Genomic DNA, 19,325 nt, shown 5'->3' with positions numbered 1-19,325 from the left:
CCTTGACAACTTGCTGCAGTGCAGCTTGTAGATGGTGCACACTGCTGCCACTGCGCTCTGGTGGTGGAGCAAATAAATGCCTAGGATATGGATGGGTTGCCAATCAAGTGCCATCACTGGGTCACAAACCTGGAACTCCCTTTCCGATAGCATTACAGGTACGCCTATACCATATGGATGTCAATGGCTCAGGAAAGTGGCTCACTAATTCTCAAGAGAATTAATTCTAACTAGGGATTCAGAGAGGAAACTAAACAAGATTTATTCTAATATTGCTCCTTTGTGTAAATTCTTTCGACTGGAAATCTGTTCCATTTTGTTTTTAAAACAAGCATTTATAAAATTATAACTGTCATCACTTTACAATGCTGAAATATGCAATGAGGATTAAATATTACTAGAAATTATTCAAAATATTTTCTGCTTATTTGAATGAGTGAGGTGCTTCTGCAGCCTGGAAATCTCTCACTTTTAAGTTCACAATGTCTGAGTTCCAGTATATGTTAGGTGAGAGATAACAAAGCTCCTTTTTCAGGAGTTGATATAATTTCCCATTCTTTTTTTTTAAACTCTTTTTATTGGCTTTCCTCATATTTATAAGCAGTTGCTGTGTACATACATTACATTTTTCTTGCCCGCGCTAATTTCCTTTATTTTACAGAGGTTTGTTTTGTCCTTCATTTAACTAACTCTACGTACATTTTGTTGCCCTCTAGATCAGTCTATGATTCCCACCCCCTCCCACATTGGCTTCAGCACCCTTCCTCTTCTCTTGTGGTTTCCCCACCTTCCGTCCGCTCACCCCCCCCACGGATTGCGCAGTCCTCTGGTTCCCCATCTATCTTTTTTTTTCCCCCTGAGCTTAATGCTCGCTGTTTGCCTCAAACAGGTTTTGGAACAGGCCGACGAGCTGTCCCCAAGTATCCAGGAAGCCTTCCTCTGACCCTCGGGTGGCGTACTTCATCTTCTCCAGGTGGAGAAATTCCGAGAGTCAGCGAGCCAGTCTGCAGCTTTGGGTGGTGCTGCCGATCGCTAACCGAGCAGGATTCTCCGGCATGCAATTAGGGAAGTGAAAGCGAGGGCTTTGGCCCCCTTCCCTATGTGTAACTCTGGCTGCTCTAATACCCCGAAGATTGCCACTATTGGGCATGGCTTCACCCTCACCCCACAACCTTGGACATTGCCTCGAAGAAGGCTGTTCAGAACCCAGCAAGCTTGGGGCAAGCCTAAAACATGTGTGTGGGGTTGGCCAGGCCCCTCCGACACCGCTCACATTTGTCCTCCATCTCCAGGAAGAACCTGCTCATTCAGGTTCTGGTCAGGTGCGCTCTGTGCACCACTTTGAGCTGCATTAGGCTTAGCCTTCCGCAGGAGGAGGTGGAGTTCGCCCTGCTCAGGCTTTAAGGGCAGCACGGTAGCACAAGTGGCTAGCACTGTGGCTTCACAGCGCCAGGGCCCCAGGTTTGATTCCCCTCTTGGCCACTGTCTGTGCGGAGTCTGCACATTCTTCCCGCGTCTGCGTGGGTTTCCTCCGGGTGCTCCGGTTTCCTCCACAGTCCAAAGTCATGCAGGTTAGGTGGATTGGCCATGCTAAATTGCTCTTAAGTGTCCAAAAAGGTTAGGGGGGGATATTGGGTTGCAGAGATAGGGTGGAAGCGAGGGCTTAAGTGGGTCGGCGCAGACTCGATGAGCCGAATTGCCTCCTTCTGCACTGTATGTTCTATGCTCAGTGCTTTGTTCCAGAGTCCCCATCTCACCTCTGTCCCCAGTTCGTCCTCCCATTTTTGTCTGGTCTTGTCCAGTGGTGTTCAAGCTCTGTCCAGTAGCTGTCCATATATGTTCCCACATAGCCCGCCCCTTCTCGCTGCTTGTGCCAATCAGGTCCTCTAGTCGTGTGCTTTCTGGGGCCCCGGGGTACCCTCCTGTCTCTTTGCGGAGCAAGCGTTTTATTTGGAGGTGTCTCAATTCCTGTCCGTTTGCTAGTTTCCACTTCCTCATCAGTTTGTCCAATGTCGTCAGTCTGCGCCCTACGTAGAAGCCCCCCTGACTGTCAATGTGCCCCCTTCCCGCCTCCATTTTTTGAAGGTGGTATCCCCCTATGGCTGGGGGAAATCTGTGATTGCCGCAGATGGGGGCTATGGGTGACATTTTGGTTATCCCAAAGTGCTGTCTCAACTGGGTCCACGTTCTCAGCATGGCCGCTACCACTGGGCTCGTTGTGTACCTTGTTCAGGAGGACGCGAGTGCTGCTGTACCCAGGGCCCGGAGGGCCGTTCCTTTACAGGATGCCTCCTCCATTTGTACCCAATCTGTGTCGGGTTCTTGTTCCCATCCCCTCACTCTTTCTGCCGTTGCTGCCCAGTGGTAGTATTGTAGGTTTGGTAAAGCCAAGCTTTTCCTCTTTGCAGTGTCGGTTTGGGAATTCTCAGGTTCTTCCTCTTTTCCCCCACCCACCCACAAACACACACACACACAAACACCATGATTAGCCTGTCTATGTTTTGAAAAAAGGCCTTGGGGATGAAGATCGGGATGGATCTAAATAGGAAGAGGAACCTTGGCAGTACGTACATCTTGGTCGTCTGCACTCTCCCCACCAGGGAGAGTGAGAGTGAGCCCCACCGTTGAAGGTCTCTTCCTACTTCCTCCACCAGGCTGGTCAGGTTCCACTTGTGGATCTGTGTCCAGACTCTGCCTATTTGGATCCCCAGGTAACAGAACCTGTTCTGGGCCGTTTTTTACGGGAGCCCATTCAGCTCTGTCCCTCCCCCTTTTGGGTTCACTGGGAATGCCTCGCTTTTGCCCAGGTTAAGTTTGTAGCCCGAGAAGGTTCCACATTCTTTCAGTATTTGCAGTATTGCCTTCAGTCCCTCCTGTGGCTTCGAGACATAGAGGAGCAGGTCATCTGCATAGAGTGAAACTCTGTACTCTCTGTCTCCTCTCTGGATTCCCTTCCAGCTTTTTGCGTCCCGTAGGGCTATCACCAGGGGTTCGAGTTGGGAAAAAGGGCAGCCCTGTCTTGTTCCTCTCTGTAGCTGGAAGTATTCAGAGCTGGTGGTGTTAGTTTGGACACTTGCTTTGGGAGCGTTGTACAGGAGCCTCACCCAGGTGGTGAATCCCGCTCCTAGTCTGAACCGTTCCAGTACCTCGAGGAGGTAGTTCCATTCGACTCTGTCGAAGGCCTTTTCTGCGTTCAGGGAGACGATCACCTCTGGTGTTCTCTCCCCGGGGGGGGGGGGCGGGGGTCCATTAGCACATTCAGCAGCCGCCTGATATTCGCTGTGAGCTGCCTACCCTTGACAAAGCCTGTTTGGTCCTCCGCAACCACCTCTGGGACGCAGCCTCCAGCCTTTTGGCCAGGAACTTGACGAGTATTTTCGCATCCACCATTTCCCATCCTAATGTCCTCGCTGGTTAATGGTGCCATCCACTTTTGAGTCTGGAGGGGAGGTGAGAATGACTGCTCCTGACATTAAGGCAACATTTAACTAAGCATAGCATCAAGGAGCCCAAGTAAAACTGAAGTCAATATTAAAACTCTCCATTGACTGGAGTTAAAGCTATCACAAAGGAAGATAGGTGGGTGGGGCCTCAATGCATGTCTCACATGAGACCTATCATCTCAGACCCAGGGCATCCTCAGGACATTCATGTGTTTTTGCAACAATCATGGTCAACATTACTGATACTGGACTTCCGGTTGCGGCTATGCGGAGCTAAGTCGCACATGCGGCGGCTCCCGCAAAAACGGACTTTGGGCTCTTTTCAGGGCCCCCCAACGGCACTTTTGCGACGTATCCCGGTGTGGGAAGGAGTCTACAACAGCTCCCCGTCAGTACATTAACTAGGAGCGGGGCGACAAAAAAGGTGGTGGTGGACCCGAAGAAGGTGCGAGGGAAGAAGGACAAAATGGCAGCGGGCGGAGACCAGGCAGCGTGGATGCAATGGGCAGAAGAGCAGCAGGAGGGTAACCAGCGCTGCTTCAAAGATATTAAAATGGACCTGCTAGAGCCGATGAAGGCTTCTATTGATAAGCTGCTGGAAACACAGACGGCCCAGGGAGTGGCGATCCGCGAGGCTCGACAAAAGATCTCTGACAACGAGGACGAGATCTTGGGCCTAGCGGTAAAGGTGGAGGCGCACGAGGCGCTCCACATGAAATGGCAGGAGCGGTTCGAGGAGATGGCGAATCGGTCGAGGCGGAAGAATCTGCGGATCCTGGGCCTCCTGGAGGGGCCGGACGTGGGGGCCTATGTGGTCACCATGTTGAAATCGCTGATGGGAGCGGGGTCCTTCCAGGGGCCCCTGGAGCTGGAACGGGCCCATTGAGTGCTGGCGAGGAGGCCCAAGGCCAACGAGCCTCCGCGGGCGGTGCTGGCGAGGTTCCATCGGTTCGTCAATCGGGAGTGTGTGCTCAGGTGGGCCAAGAAGGAGAGGAGCAGCAGGTGGGAGAATGCGGAGGTTCGGATATATCAAGACTGGAGTGCAGAGGTGGCGAAGAGGAAGGCCGGGTACAATCGAGCAAAGGCGGTGCTGCACAGGAAGGAGGGTGAAGTTCGGCATGTTGCAGCCAGCGCGACTGTGGGTTACCTACAACCGGCACCATTATTTTGAGTCTCCGGAGGAGGCGTGGGCCTTTGTTCAGGCCGAGAAGTTGGACACAGATTGAGGGTCGGGGCGGGCGATTGGGGACTGCAGTTGATTTGCTATGTTTATTTTTGTTTCGATGTATTGCTCCGGGTTTCTTTTTCTTTGTGTTTTTTCTCTTTTGGGTCGGTGAGGGTGGCTGGGGCAGGTTGGGCACTGTTTTGGTTGGGTTGGTCGGGGAGGGGGAGGGCCGAGTCAGGAGTGAGGGGACCGGGCCTGTAAAAAGAGCTGCGTCAGAGGTGGCGGGGCCTGGTAGGTGGAAAGCGCGGGCTTTTTCCTGTGCTTAGAACAGAAGGGGGAGGGGGAGAGCCTATGGATGGGGACGGGAGAGGAGGGTGTGCACACAATGGGAGGAGTCGAAGGAGAAGCGGGAGTGGCCGGGATCAGCTGACTTGCGGAAGTGCAATGGGGGGAGTAAATCAGCTAGGATGGGTCCTAGCCGGGGGTGGGGGGGATCGAGTTGCTGCTGTTATGGTCAAGGAGGAGCGGGAGCGAGTGGGGGGGGGGGGGGTCGAGACGGGGGTATGCCGCGGTGGGGAACGGGCCGGGTGTGGCGTGCGGGCGCGTGGCTGGCCGAGGAGGGGTCATGGCTAGTCGGCGGGCGAGGGGGGTGGGTAGCCCCCTGATCCGGCTGATAACCTGGAAAGTAAGGGGACTGAATGGGCCAGTTAAGCGGGCCCGCGTGTTCGCGCACCTGAAGGGGCTCAAGGCGGATGTGGTTATGCTTCAGGAGACACACCTGAAGGTGGCAGACCAGATAAGATTGAGGAAAGGGTGGGTAGGTCAGGTGTTTCACTCGGGGCTGGATGCCAAAAATAGAGGGTGGCGAGCTTGGTGGGAAAGAAGGTGTCATTCGAGGCGTCGAGCATTGTGGCACACAATGGCGGTAGGTACATAATGGTAAGTGGTAAGTTACAGGGACAGAGGGTGGTACTGGTCAATGTGTATGCCCAAACTGGGACGATGCGGGTTTTATGCGGCGTATGTTGGGTCGGATCCCAGACTTGGAAGTGGTGGGCCTGATAATGGGGGTAGACTTTAACACGGTGCTGGATCCGGCACTGGATCGCTCCAGGTCTAGGACGGGTAGGAAGCCGGCGGGGGCTAGAGTGCTGAGGGGATTTATGGACCAGATGGGAGGGGTGGACCCTTGGAGATTTGCAAGGCCGGGGGCTAGGGAATTTTCATTCTTCTAACATGTCCATAAGGCTTATTCCCTAATCGACTTTTTCATTAGCGAGAGTAGAGGATACTGATTATTCGGCAATAGCCATTTCGGACTACGCCCCGCATTGGGTGGACTTGGAGATGGGGGAGGAGAGGGACCAGCGCCCGCTGTGGCGCTTGGAGGTGGGGCTGTTGGCGGACGAGGAGATGAGCGAGCGGGTCCAAGGAAGTACAGAGAGGTACCTGGAGACCAACGACAACGGGGAGGTCCGAGTGGGGATGGTATGGGAGGCACTGAAGGCGGTGGTGAGGGGAGAGCTGATCTCCATTAGGGCCCACAAGGAGCAGAGGGAGCGGGGGGAGAGGGAGAGGCTGGTGAGGGAGATGGTGAGGGTAGACAGGAGGTATGTGGAGGAGCCCGAGGAAGGATTGTTGAGGAAGAGGCGTAGCCTCCAGGCCGAATTCGACCTGATGACTACCAGGAAGGCGGAGGTGCAGTGGAGGAAGGCCCAGGGGGCGATTTATGAGTATGGGGAAAAGGCAAGCCGGATGCTGCCGCATCAGCTTCGGAAGCGGGACGCAACTAGGGAGATCGGGGGAGTTAAGGACAGGGGAGGGAGTGTGGTGCAGAGTGGAGCTGGCATCAATGGGATCTTCAGGGACTTCTACGAGGAATTGTACCGATCCGAGCCCCCACGGGAGGAGGGAGGGATGGGCCGCTTCCTGGACCAATTAAGGTTTTCAAAGGTGGAAGAGGGACTGGTGGCGGGATTGGGGGCCCCGATTGGGTTGGAGGAGCTGATCAAAGGGATAGGAAGCATGCAGGCGGGGAAGGCACCGGGGCCGGACGGTTTCCCGGTCGAATTCTATAAAAAATATATGGACCTGCTGGGCCCGCTGTTAGTTAGGACCTTCAATGAGGCACGGGAGGGGGGACTTGTCCCCGACGATGTCCCAGGCACTGATCTCCTTGATCCTGAAGCGGGACAAGGATCCCCTGCAGTGTGGGTCTTACAGACTGATTTCCTTGCTAAATGTAGATGCCAAGGTGCTGGCGAAGGTCTTAGCCACGAGGATTGAGGATTGTGTGCCGCAGATCATCCATGAAGACCAGACGGGGTTTGTGCAGGGGAGGCAGTTGAACGCGAATGTGCGAAAGCTTTTGAACGTTATCATGATGCCGGCGAGGGAGGGGGAGGCGGAGATAGTGGTGGCGATGGACGCTGAGAAAGCCTTTGACGCTGAGAAAGCCTTCGATAGGGTAGAGTGGGGGTACCTGTGGGAGGTGCTTTAGAGGTTCGGGTTTGGGGAGGGTTTTGTCAGGTGGGTTAGGCTGTTGTATGAGGTCCCGATGGCGAGTGTGGCCACAAACAGGAGGAGGTCTGAGTACTTTTGGTTGCACCGAGGGACGAGACAGGGGTGTCCCTTATCCCCCCTGCTCTTCGCACTGGCGATTGAACCCCTGGCTATGGCACTGAGGGAGTCAAGGAACTGGAGGGGGTTGGTGCGTGGTGGGGAGGAGCATAGGGTGTCACTTTATGCGGACGACCTGCTGCTGTATGTGGCGGACCCGGTGGGAGGAATGCCGGAGGTAATGAGGATTCTTAGGGAATTCGGGGACTTTTTGGGGTACAAGCTCAACATGGGGAAGAGCGAGCTGTTCGTAGTTCATCCAGGGGACCAGGAAAGGGGGATTGGCGAGCTCCCACTAAAAATGGCGGAGAGGAGCTTCAGGTATCTGGGAGTCCAGGTGGCCAGGAGCTGTGGGGCCCTGCATAGGCTTAATTTTACAAGGCTGGTGGAGCAAATGGAGCGGGAGTTCAAGAGGTGGGACGTGTTGCTGCTGTCCTTGGCGGGTAGGGTGCAGTCAATCAAAATGACGGTGCTCCCAAGGTTTTTGTTCCTGTCTCAGTGCCTCCCCGTGTTTATCCCGAAGGCTTTTTTCAGGCGGGTTAACAGGAGTATAATGGGGTTTGTGTGGGCGCGAGGGACTCCGAGGGTGAGAAGGGTGTTCCTGGAGCGGTGTAGAATGGGGGGGGGGGGCTGGCGCTGCCCAACCTCTGTGATACTACTGGGCCGCCAATGCGACGATGGTGCACAAGTGGGTGATGGAGGGGGAGGGGGCTGCGTGGAAGAGGCTGGAGACGGCGTCTTGTGTGGGTAAGAGTCTGGGGGCGCTGGCAACGGCGCCGCTACCGCTCCCTCCAAGGAGGTATACCACGAGCCCAGTGGTGGTGGCTGCCCTCAAAATATGGGGGCAGTGGAGGCGGCACAGGGGGGAAGTTGGGGCCTCGGCGTGGACCCCATTACGGGGGAACCACCGGTTCGCCCCAGGAAGAACAGGTGGAGGGTTATCGGGGTGGCACAGGGCAGGGATACGAAAGTTGGGGGACCTGTTTGTGGAAGGGAGGTTTGCGAGCCTGGGTGAGCTGGAGGAGAAGTACGAGCTCCCCCGGGGAACACCTTCAGGTACTTACAGGTAAGGGCGTTTGCCAGACGGCAGGTGGTGGAATTCCCGCGGCTACTGCCACACACAGTACAGGACAGGGTGCTCTCGGGGGGGGTGGGTGGGAGTGGGGAAGATCTCGGAAACTTACCAGGTGATGCAGGAGGAGGAGGAGGCCTCGGTGGTGGAGGTAAAAGGTAAGTGGGAGGAGGAGTTGGGAGAGGAAATTGAGGAAGGGACGTGGGCAGATGGCCTGGGGAGGCTGAACTCATCCTCATCGTGCGCGAGGCTCAGCCTCATACAATTTAAGGTGCTGCACAGGGCACACATGACCGGGACAAGGATGAGTCGGTTTGTTGCAGGTGAGGACAGGTGTGTTAGGTGCTCAGGGAGCCCAGCAAACCACACCCATATATTCTGGGCATGCCCAGCGCTGGTGGAATTTTGGAAGGGCATAGCGAGGACGGTGTCGAGGGTGGTAGGATCCAGGGTCAAGCCGTTCTGGGGACTCGCAATATTTGGGGTGGCAGAGGAGCCGGGAATCCAGGAGACGAAAGAGGCTGGAATTCTGGCCTTTGCGTCCCTGGTAGCCCGGCGAAGGATTCTTCTTCAGTGGAAGGATGCGAGGCCCCCAAGCGTGGAATCCTGGATCAACGATATGGCAGGGTTTATTAAGTTGGAGAGGGTGAAATTCGCCTTGAGAGGGTCGGTACAAGAGTTCTTTAGGCGGTGGCAACCAATCTGACTTCCTGGCAGAGCGGTAGACATTGGCCAAGGGTTTCTTTTTCATTTTGGTTATTGATATTTTATGAAAACCTTTAATTAAAAAAATTTTTTTTTTTTTTTTTTTAAACGTTACTGAATTTGTTGATCAATTAAATCTGTCAGCCACGGCTCAGTTGGCAGCACTTTTGCCTCCGAATCACAAGGTTACAGCTTCAAATTCCTCTCCAGGACTTGAACACAAAAGTCAAGGCAGGCACTCCAATGCAATTACGAGGGAACATTGCACTGTACGAAGTACAGCCCTTCAGAAGAGACGTTAAAACAGAGTCCCCCATCTGCCTATTCGGTCAACGTAAAGATCCAATGGCACTTTATTGAATAAAAGCAGGAGAGTTATCCCCGGTGGCCTGGCCAATTTTTATTCCTCAATCAACATCACAAAATCGGATCGTCAGCTTATTATCACATTGATACTAGTGGGAATTTCCTGAGTGCAACGTGGCTGTCGCGTTTCCTTTGTTACAACGTTAGCGACAGTTTAAAAATTACTTCATTGGCTGTAAAGTGCTTCGAGACATCCGATGGTCATGCAAGCCTTTCTTTTTTTAAATTTAAATTCTACCAGCTACTGCGATGAGATTTGATCTCATGTCTCCAGAGCATTAGCCCAGGTCCCTGGATTACTATTCCACTAACATTGCCATCATTCCTAATTCCAGGGAGTGCCCTTCCACAAGCCCAACAAGCTCACCTCGATCCAATCAGACCTCTGCATGCCGTACTCAGCAACCCTGCGTCACATCTGCATCCCCCATTCCGTGGCAAGTTCAACCCCTTCCTCCTTGTCGAGTGTCACCCCCCCCTCCCACGACCTCCCCCAGCTGACACGAGACTAACCTGACATCCGCTCTCTGTCTGCTTTCCTGCCCGACAGAGAATCAGCCTGTCAATGTGACTGCTTTTCATGGAGGAACCATATTAAAAATGTTTTTAAAAACACAGCCTTTGGCAGCATTTACAGAAAACCCATGCTTCTCAGCAGAAAACCTTTGTCCCTTCCTGTACTTGCTCAGAGTAAATGTGAGGGCCACTGTAACCTCTAATATTCCAAAATGCTTACTGTTGCGGTGTAGATTTCCAGAGGCAATTATAAATTTGGTGGCCCAGTGCAATAACATTTAAAATTTAGGAATTATTATTCCATTTTGAGACCTCTCCCCACTATTGGTGAACAAAGTCATCCACAGCATGCAGAAAATGTCATATTTAATTTACATTTATGCACATGTTGTAAGTGTATAAAAGACCATACTATGCACAAATGTTTCTATTTTGTCCAAATTGATAAGAGTTATTTAATCCTACCCAAGAGATACTAGCCAAAATCTATGCCTGGCCACCTGCACAAGTACAAATCCAGCTATCAACTCCCTTCCTGTTCAGATCATAACTGAAGAAAGGAACAGAATCAATTGCGGAAACACAGAAACATTCGGCATAGATGGTGGCCATTCTGCGCATCACGTCTGTGCAGGCCCAGAAACAGCAATCCAGGATAAATCCACCTTTCCGCTCTTGTGCCCCAACCCTGTAGGTTATGACACATCAAAAGCATATCCGAGTGTTTATTCCTGCCTCCACTAACCCTTCAGGCAATCAATTCCAGAACCTCAACACCATTTGGGTGAAAAGAATTACCCAAGTCTTCTCTAATCCTTCCACCAATTATTTTTTTTATTGCCCCCTGATTAATGACGCCTCTGCTAATAAGATACACCCTCTCAATCTACTCCATCTAGGCCCCTCATAATTGTATACACCTCAATTCAATCTGTCGTCAGGCTCCTCTGCTCCAAAGAAAACCCCAGCCTATCCAAGCTATCCACATAGTTCAAGTTCTCTATTCCTGGCAACATCCGTGCAACTCCCATCTGTACCATCTCCAGTGTGATCACATCCTTTATTTAATGCCATGACTGGAACTGTACGCAGGGGGTGAACTTTTGTTTTATATGGTTCTAGCCCCACTCTGTGCTTCAGTCACTAAAGTATCCATTGCCTTCTTGAAAGACCTCATCAGCCTGTCCCATTATCTTCAGGGATCTGTGGACAGACACCTTTCAGAGGTGTCCCATTTACTGTGTATTCCCTTGCCTCATTTGTCCTCTCCAAATGCATAACATCACACTTCTCCAGATTTAATTTGGCACTTTTCTGCCCATCTGACCAGCCCATTGATACCTTTCTGCCATCCACAACTTTCTTCCTCGCTATTAACAAATGGTCAATTTTTCTATCATCTGCCAACTTCTTAATCAAGCCCCTAACATTTAAGTCTAAGTCATTAATATACTGTAGTGTATTGAAAATTGCACTGTGCACTTTCTTTACTTCAGGCTACCATATCCATTAGCCGTAACTCACAAGGCTGGGAATTGTTTAGAAACCAGCAAAGGATGATTTTAAAAATAATAAACAGGGAGAAAGTTTAAGTAGGAGAGAAAACTAGTAAGAAATATGAAAACAGACAGTGTACTCATCTCCAAGCATATAAAAAGGGAAGAGTAGCTAAAATAAGCACTGGTCCCTCGGGGGCTGAGACGGGGGTTCAAAATGTGAGTCACAGAAATTGTAGAGACTTTGAACACTTCCTTTGCATTCGGTTTCACAGTAGAAGACAAAAAAGGCAACCCAAGAATAGTAGAAAATCAAGAGATAAAAGGAAGGGAGGAACTTAAAACAGTCATAATAATTGGAGAAAAAGTATTAGGAACATTCTAGTACACATTCTCGAGGCGTCTGTGGGTTTCCTCCAGGTTCTCTGATTTCCTCCCAGAGACAAAAGATGGACAGGTTAGGTGGATTTGCAGGGTTACGGGGAGGAGAGTGGGCCTGGGTAGGGTGCTCTTTCAGAGGGTCAGTGCAGACTCGATGGGCCAAATGGCCTCCTTCAGCACTGTAGGAATTCTATGGAAAAACTAATAGGACCAAAGACTGACAAGTCACCTGGACCTGATGGCCTGCATCCCAGGATCTTAAAGGAAATAGCTACAGAGATAGTGGATGCACTGTTTATAATCTTACAAAATTCGCAAGATTCTGCAAGTTTCTCAGTGGATTGGAAAATATAATACCTCCATCAAGACAGGAGGGAGACAGGAAGCAGGAAACTATAGACCAAATAGTCTAATATTTGTCATTGGGAAAAGGCTAGAATTCAATATTAAGGGGGCAGTAGCAGGACATTGAGAAAATATAATACAATCAGGTCAGACAGAGTCAACAGAGTTTTGTGCAATAGTGTTTAACAAAGTTCTTTGAGGATGTAGCAAGCAGGGTGGATAAAGGGGAACCAGTAGATATAGTGTATTTAGATTTCCAAAAGGCATTCAATAACGTGTCACGTAAAAGGATACTAGATAAGACAAGAGCTCATGATGTTGGGGGTGATATATTAACATAGATAGCGGATTGACTAACAATCATGAAACAGAGAGTCAGCATAATGGCTCATTTTCAGGCAAGCAAACTGAAACAAGTGAGACTTCAGTGCTGGGGCCTCAACTATTAATGCTCTATATGAATGACTTGGATTAAGGTACAGACTGTATTGTAGCCAAATTTGCTGATGGAATCATAGAACATACAGTGCAGAGGGAGACCATTCGGCCCATCGAGTCTGCACCGACACACTTAAGGCCACACTTCCACCCTATCCCCGTAACACAATAATCCCTCCTAACCCTTTTGGGCACTAAGGGCAATTTATCATGGCCAATCCACCTAAACTGCACGTCTTTGGACTGTGGGAGGAAACCGGAACACCTGGAAGAAACCCACTCAGACACGGGGAGAATGTTCAGACTCCGCACAGACAGTGACCCAGCAGGGAATCAAATCTGGGACCCTCTCGCTGTGAAGCCGCTGTGGGATGGTTGGCAAATCCCACCAATTATCTCTGCAGGCTGCAAAACACATTAACTCCCCAGGGACCTCGTCCACCCCACCCCCTGGGTCAATCCACATTCTTCTGGTCAATTTCACCTCCCATTTAGTAGAAGCAATACAAAATTATTTTCAAAAACATGACCATTGCAGCCAAACACACTTTACTCCCAGGCTTTTAACTTGTCCCAATATTTAGAAGCCAATGTTCCAAAAATTCTACAATCGTCACTGTATATTGTGGCAAAATGTGAGGGTCATCCATACTGGCAGGAAGAATAGAAAAGCAGATTATTTAAATGGAGAGAGACTGCTAAATGCTGCCGTTCAAAGGATCGGAGTGCCCTGGTACTTAGGAACAAAGGAAATAAGAGGAGTAGGCCATTTGGTCACTGAACTATATATGGCGAATATCTCAGACTAAAGGGACAAACCTTTAAAACAGAGATGAGGAGGGCAGAGGGTGGTGAATCTGTGGAACTCTTTGCCGCAGAAGGCTGTGGAGGCTAAATCACAGAGTGCCTTTAAGACAGATAGATAGGTTCTTGATTAATAAGGGGATCAGGGGCTAAGGGAAGAAGGCAGGAGAATGGGGATGAGAAAATATCAGCCATGATTGAATGGCGGAGAAGACTCGATGGGCCGAGTGGCCTAATTCTGCTCCTATGTCTTATGGTCTTATATGCTAACTAAATGCTATTTTCCCCTTATTATCCCCATATCCCTCGCGTCTTAAAAATCTAGAAATCTACCAATTGCAGTTTTGAATATATACTCACTGCGGAGCCTCCACAAGCCCTGTAGTAGAGAATTCCAAAGATTCACCATCCTCTGAAGGAATTCCTCCACATCTCAGTCCTAAATGGTCCACCCCTTATTCTGAAACCATGTCCCTTGATTCTAGACCACCCCCAGCTTGGGGAAACATCCTTCCCGCATATACCCTGTCAAGCGCTGTAAATATGTGTGCCAATTAGATCACCTTTCATTCATTTAAACTCTAGAAAATACATAGAACATAAAACATAGAACAGCACAGTACAGGCTCTTCGGCCCACGATGTTGTGTCGACCATTTATCCTAATCCAAGATCAACCGAACCTACACCCCTTCAATTTACTGCTGTCCATGTGCCTGTCGAAGAGTCGCTTAAATGTCCTCAATGACTCCACCACCTCCGCTGGCAGTGCATTCCATGCACCCACCACTCTCTATGTAAAGAACCTACCTCTGACATCTCCCCTATACCTTCCACCAATCACCTTAAAACCATGTCCGCTCGTAACAGCCATTTCTGCCCTGGGTAAAAGTCTCTGGCCATCCACTCTATCCATGCCTCTCATCACCTTGTACAACTTTATCAAGTCACCTACCTCTCTGCCTTCTTCACTTCAGTGAGAAAAGCCCTAGCTCCCTTAACCTTTCTTCATAAGACATGCCCTCAAGTCCAGGCAGCATCCTGCTGAATCTCCTCTGCACCCTCTCCAAAGCATCCACATCCTTCCTATAATGAGGCGACCAGAACTGGACACAATATTCCAAGTGTGGTCGAACCAGGGTTTTATAAAGCTGCAGCAAAACCTTGCGGCTTTTAAACTTAATACCCCTGTTAATGAAAGCCAACACACCATATGCCTTCTTAACAAACCTATCAACCTGGGTGGCAACTTTGAAGGATCTATGCACGAGGACCCCAAGATCCCTCTGTTCCTCCACACTTCCAAGAATCCTGCCTTTAACCCTGTATTCAGCATTTAAATTCGACCTTCCAAAATTAATCACTTTACATTTAATCTAGGTTGAACTCTCAGCTCAGCATCCTGTCAATGTCCTGTTGTAACTTGTAACAGCCCTCGACACTATTTACAACTCCAGCAACCTTTGTGTCATTGGCAAACTTACTAACCCACCCTTCCACTTCCTCATCCAAGTCATTTATGAAAACCACAAAGAGCAGAGGTCCCAGAACAGATCCTTGAGGGACACCACTGGTCACTGACCTCCAGGCGGAATACTTCCCATCCACTACCACTCGCTGCCTTCTTTTGGCCAGCCAATTCTGTATCCAGACAGCCAAATTTCCCTGTATCCCATGCCGCCTAACTTTCTGAATGAGCCTACCATGGGGAACCTTCTCAAATGCCTTACTGAAATCCATATACACCACATCCACTGCCCGACCTTCATCAATGTGTCTCGTCGCACCCTCAAAGAACTCAATGAGGCTTGTGAGGCATGACCTGGCCCTCACAAAGCCATGCTGACTATCTTTAATCAAACTATGTTTTTATAAATAATCAGAAATCCTATCCCTCAGAATCCTTTCCAATATTTTGCTCACCACAGACGTAAGAATGTAAGGTCTGTAATTCCTAGGGATTTCCCTATTCTCTTTCTTGAACAAACCCAGTCACCACAATCTGTCCGCATAGGAGAATCCCACTGTCCCAGATATCAGTCGAGTAAATCTTCTTTGCATTCCCTCTCTGGCAAGTATAACTTTCTTTAGGGAAGTAGTTCAAAAACTGTATAATACTCTAGGGTCGGCTTCATCAAAGCACTAAACATTTTTACTCCTGTAGTCAAATCCTCTTGCCATTAAGGCCAACGTACCATTTGCCTTCCGAATTGCTTGCTGAGCCTACACATTAGCTTTCAGTGACTCATGCACAAGGACATCAGGTCCCTTTGGACATCAACACTTCCCAATATCTTATGAATCATGAATCACAAATGGTTGGCCTTTATTTGCAAGAGGGATAGTGCATAAAATAGAGCAATCTTGCTACAACTGTACAGGGCATTGGTGAGACAGCACCTAAAATAGTATACAGCTTTGGTCTCCTTACTTGAGGGATATACTTAAATTGGAAGAGAAGGTTCACTAGACTGATTCCTGCGATGAGGGGGTTGATTTACAAGGAAAGTTTGAGCAGGTTGGGCCTTTCCTCATTGGAGTTTAGAAAAATAGGGTAGTCTCATTGAAATGTAGAAGATTCTAAGGGGGTTCAACAGAGTAGAAGCTGGGCGGGCATTTCTTTTCATGAGAGAATCTAGAACTAGGGCCATGGTTTGAAAATAAGGGGTCTCCCATTTCAGAAAGAAGAATTTGTTCTCTGAGGGTTGCTAGTCTTTGGAATTCTATTTCTCAAGTCAGCTGTGATCTTATCGAATGGCGAAGGTAATAAATAGAAAACGCATAAAAATATAAAAAGGTACATTGGGCGGGATTCTGTGATCCTGAGGCTAAGTGTTGACGCCGTCGCGTTTTTCGACAGCGTCGACACGGCCTCAGGATCAGCAATTCTGGCCCCTACAGGGGGCCAGCACGGCACTGGAGCGATCCATGCCGCTCCAGCTGCTGATCTTGGCGGCGCGGTGTCCGCAAATGCGCAGTGGCACCGGCGCCAATGCGCGCATGCGCAGTGGCTCCCTCCTCTGCGCTGGCCCTGACGCAACATGGCGCAAGGCTACAGAAGCCAGCGCGGAAGAAAAGAGGCCCCCAGCCAGAGAGGCCGGCCCGCTGATCGGTGGGCCCCGATCGCGGGCCAGGCCACATCGGAGGCTCCACCCCCTCGGGGTCGGACCACCCCTCCCCGTCCCACAGGCCACCCCCGGACCCTTCCAAACCAAGGTCCCGCCGGCTGAGAGCAGGTGTGAACGTTTTTTTTATACGACGGCCGCTCGGCTCACCCCGGGCCGAGAATCAGCGGGGGGGGGGGGGCGGCGGCGCGTGTAGAGCAGCCCCTGACTGTCGCCGCGCCAATCATGCTGCGGAGAATCGCGTTGGGGCGGCGTGGCGCGTTTCGCGCCGGTCGCGGGGTTCTCCAGCCCGGCCTGAGAGAAACCCGCCCATAATTTTCCTGGAATGAAATAAAATAAAAATGAAGATTCTGCCTATTGATATTTTTTTCCTGGACTGAAATAAAATGGAAACTCCACCTATTGATTTTTTTTCTCCACTGGGTCCATCAACAGCACATTCTAGATTGCTGAGGTCAGGATGCACTCACCTCAACAAAGACACTCATGTTTGTTTTAATAAAGTAACCCAATTTGATGCATCTCACTCTGGGGAAAAATGTGCTTCTTCATGTTTGAATAAATCAGTAATTTGTCTCTTTAATCCAACAGTTTACTAGTAACATAGTCCTGAAGCTGACAGCTGTATCATTACATATTTGCTCACCTCCAGCTTCCTATCTAAATGCCACGCTGCGTGATGACACAGCTCAGTGTCTATTAGCATCCAAATGTATGCTCAGCTACAAGAAAGTTTAGTCAAAAGTTTTGAACAAAATTACTAACAAGTCTTTGTAATAACTCATGTTGTATACAACAAAAGCTTGCCAACTTTAACCATCTGCTATATCTGGTAGATTAGAAGCAAATATGATGCCAAATTGCAGATCACCATGCTAAATAGGATGGATTCAGAACAGATCTAGCAGTTCAAAACTGGACATCCTCGAGGTGCTGTGGCCATCAGCAGAATTGTATTCAATCACATTTTGTAACCTCATGGCTGGGCATAGCGCTCGCTCCACCATTACCATAAGGCAAGGAATGAACCCTTGTTCAATGAAGACAGCTGGAGGGCATGTTAGGAGCAGCACCAGACATACCTAAAAATAAGGGGTGGAATTTTCCAACCCTGATATTAAGTGGCATCATCATGGGTGGGGTGGAAAAATCTAGAATGCCTAGGCTAGGCCTAAATCAGATTATCTTCATGAGGGAGGTTAGAGATCTAACTTTCCATCAGTGGGGATCATGAGGTTTTTTGTGCGAGTGGAGTGGGGTTCAAAATAGAGGATGTTGGCCCATTTTTCTCAGGAGAGGCGGGGTGAGATGAATGGTTTAAGTCTGAATTGGGGAATGTTAGGAGTCAGTCTTTATTCCCTTCATTGGGGAGGGGACAGGTCAGTTTTCTTATGGATGAGGCATTCAGCTGATTTTTTTCTACGTGACTGAGAAGACACAGTTTATTTTGTGTCACTGGCTGACACCAGGCCAGATCATATGGTACTGAGTACCTGCCTGTGCCATCTCATTACAGAATGATCTGGTATTTTTTTATTTATAATTCATTAGTATATGAGAATACGCTTTGATAGGATGGCATATAAACAAATTGTGCCAATAATATGCAATTGCTGCTGCCAACAAGGGCTGTTTCACCTATTGCCAAATTACACTGGTTTGCATGGCAGACTTCCACCTGGGTATGACTTATTCATAGTCACATTATTGATTTCTGTCCAACAGGTCCAATCCTACCATTTGTATGTACAAAAATCACCCTTAGAAACCCTGTATTAACAGGAATATAGTCACTTCCACTGCTGCCAAGAAAATCAGAGTCTTCTCCACTCATTTCCATGCTCCCCCTTCAAGCTTGAATGATAATGACTGAGTGAATAATAAAACCACAGTCTTGTATGTTTGCAAACTATTGGAACCTTCTCGTTATTAGAATTTTTTTTCTCTTAAATTGAAAAACCAGGCTTTTTTGAAAATCAGAGTGCTCCCCCCCGCCTCCACCAAAGAACCCCCACCCATTACACCCTTTTACCCACCTACCATCCCCAGCTGAAGTATGTATCCAAACCACCCTCCCACATGGGACTTTCTATCCACAGCAACTGAGGTACTTTTCAAAATCACCTTATCTTTTACCCAATCGCTTCCCTACTTTTTACTTCTCTCCCCTTGCTTCCGCCACTCTCTACCTTGGTCCCATTATTTCTTCACCCTTAAATCCTCCTAAGCCATATGACAGCACTGGTTCTTGACTGCCCGACGCCATGGGAGATTGACTAGAATGCACTTCATAACAAAGCAGTCACGCCCAGGGGGGTAATCAAGCAGCCTACTTCATTGTCTCAGGGAAGCCCTAATTATAATTGTGCAAACCAGCTTTTCCTGGAATTGGTTTTGACTTCTGAAGGTAACCATAGTGATAGACTTTGGAAGAAAATAAATAGCGACGGAAGTGCGCAATAGAAGAAGGCTCGTCTGCAAAATGCTCGATTTGATAAAGAGGTATTTGATTCTAACTGCAGGCAAAGCTGTTGGGAAGCACGCCAGCACTGGTGACATGAGATTGAATTCTCGTTCCAGATTGACTTTCTGTTCTTTTCATTCCAATCAGTTATTTTCTTCAAAAGTCTGCAGTACACTTTCAGGAGATTAGGTAGACAATGCTTCCAAGTGGGGCAACCAAATGATTCTATGCTTTTTCTGCATATTTATATGAAACGTAGCTTCAATCTGCCACGTGGGAGGGAGGGAGAGAGAGAGAGAGAGAGAGAGAGAGAGAGAGAGCAAAATGATCAAGAGAAAAGGGAAAATTGTGGAGACAGAAATAGAGGGAAGGTGTTGTTTACATAGT

General features: G+C 49.3%; 1 protein-coding gene across 7 annotated transcripts in view; it reads right to left on the bottom strand.

Moving 5' to 3' along the window:
• The window catches only part of mark1 (MAP/microtubule affinity-regulating kinase 1), a 323,583-nt gene that overhangs the window by 125,048 nt on the left and 179,210 nt on the right, over positions 1-19,325 (bottom strand). The window lies entirely within an intron of this gene.

This window comes from Scyliorhinus torazame, chromosome 1 (genome assembly GCF_047496885.1).
Source record: "Scyliorhinus torazame isolate Kashiwa2021f chromosome 1, sScyTor2.1, whole genome shotgun sequence".
NCBI lineage: Eukaryota > Metazoa > Chordata > Chondrichthyes > Carcharhiniformes > Scyliorhinidae > Scyliorhinus > Scyliorhinus torazame.
Note: the sequence above shows the minus strand (reverse complement) of the source record. Positions and strands in the feature narration are given on the sequence as shown.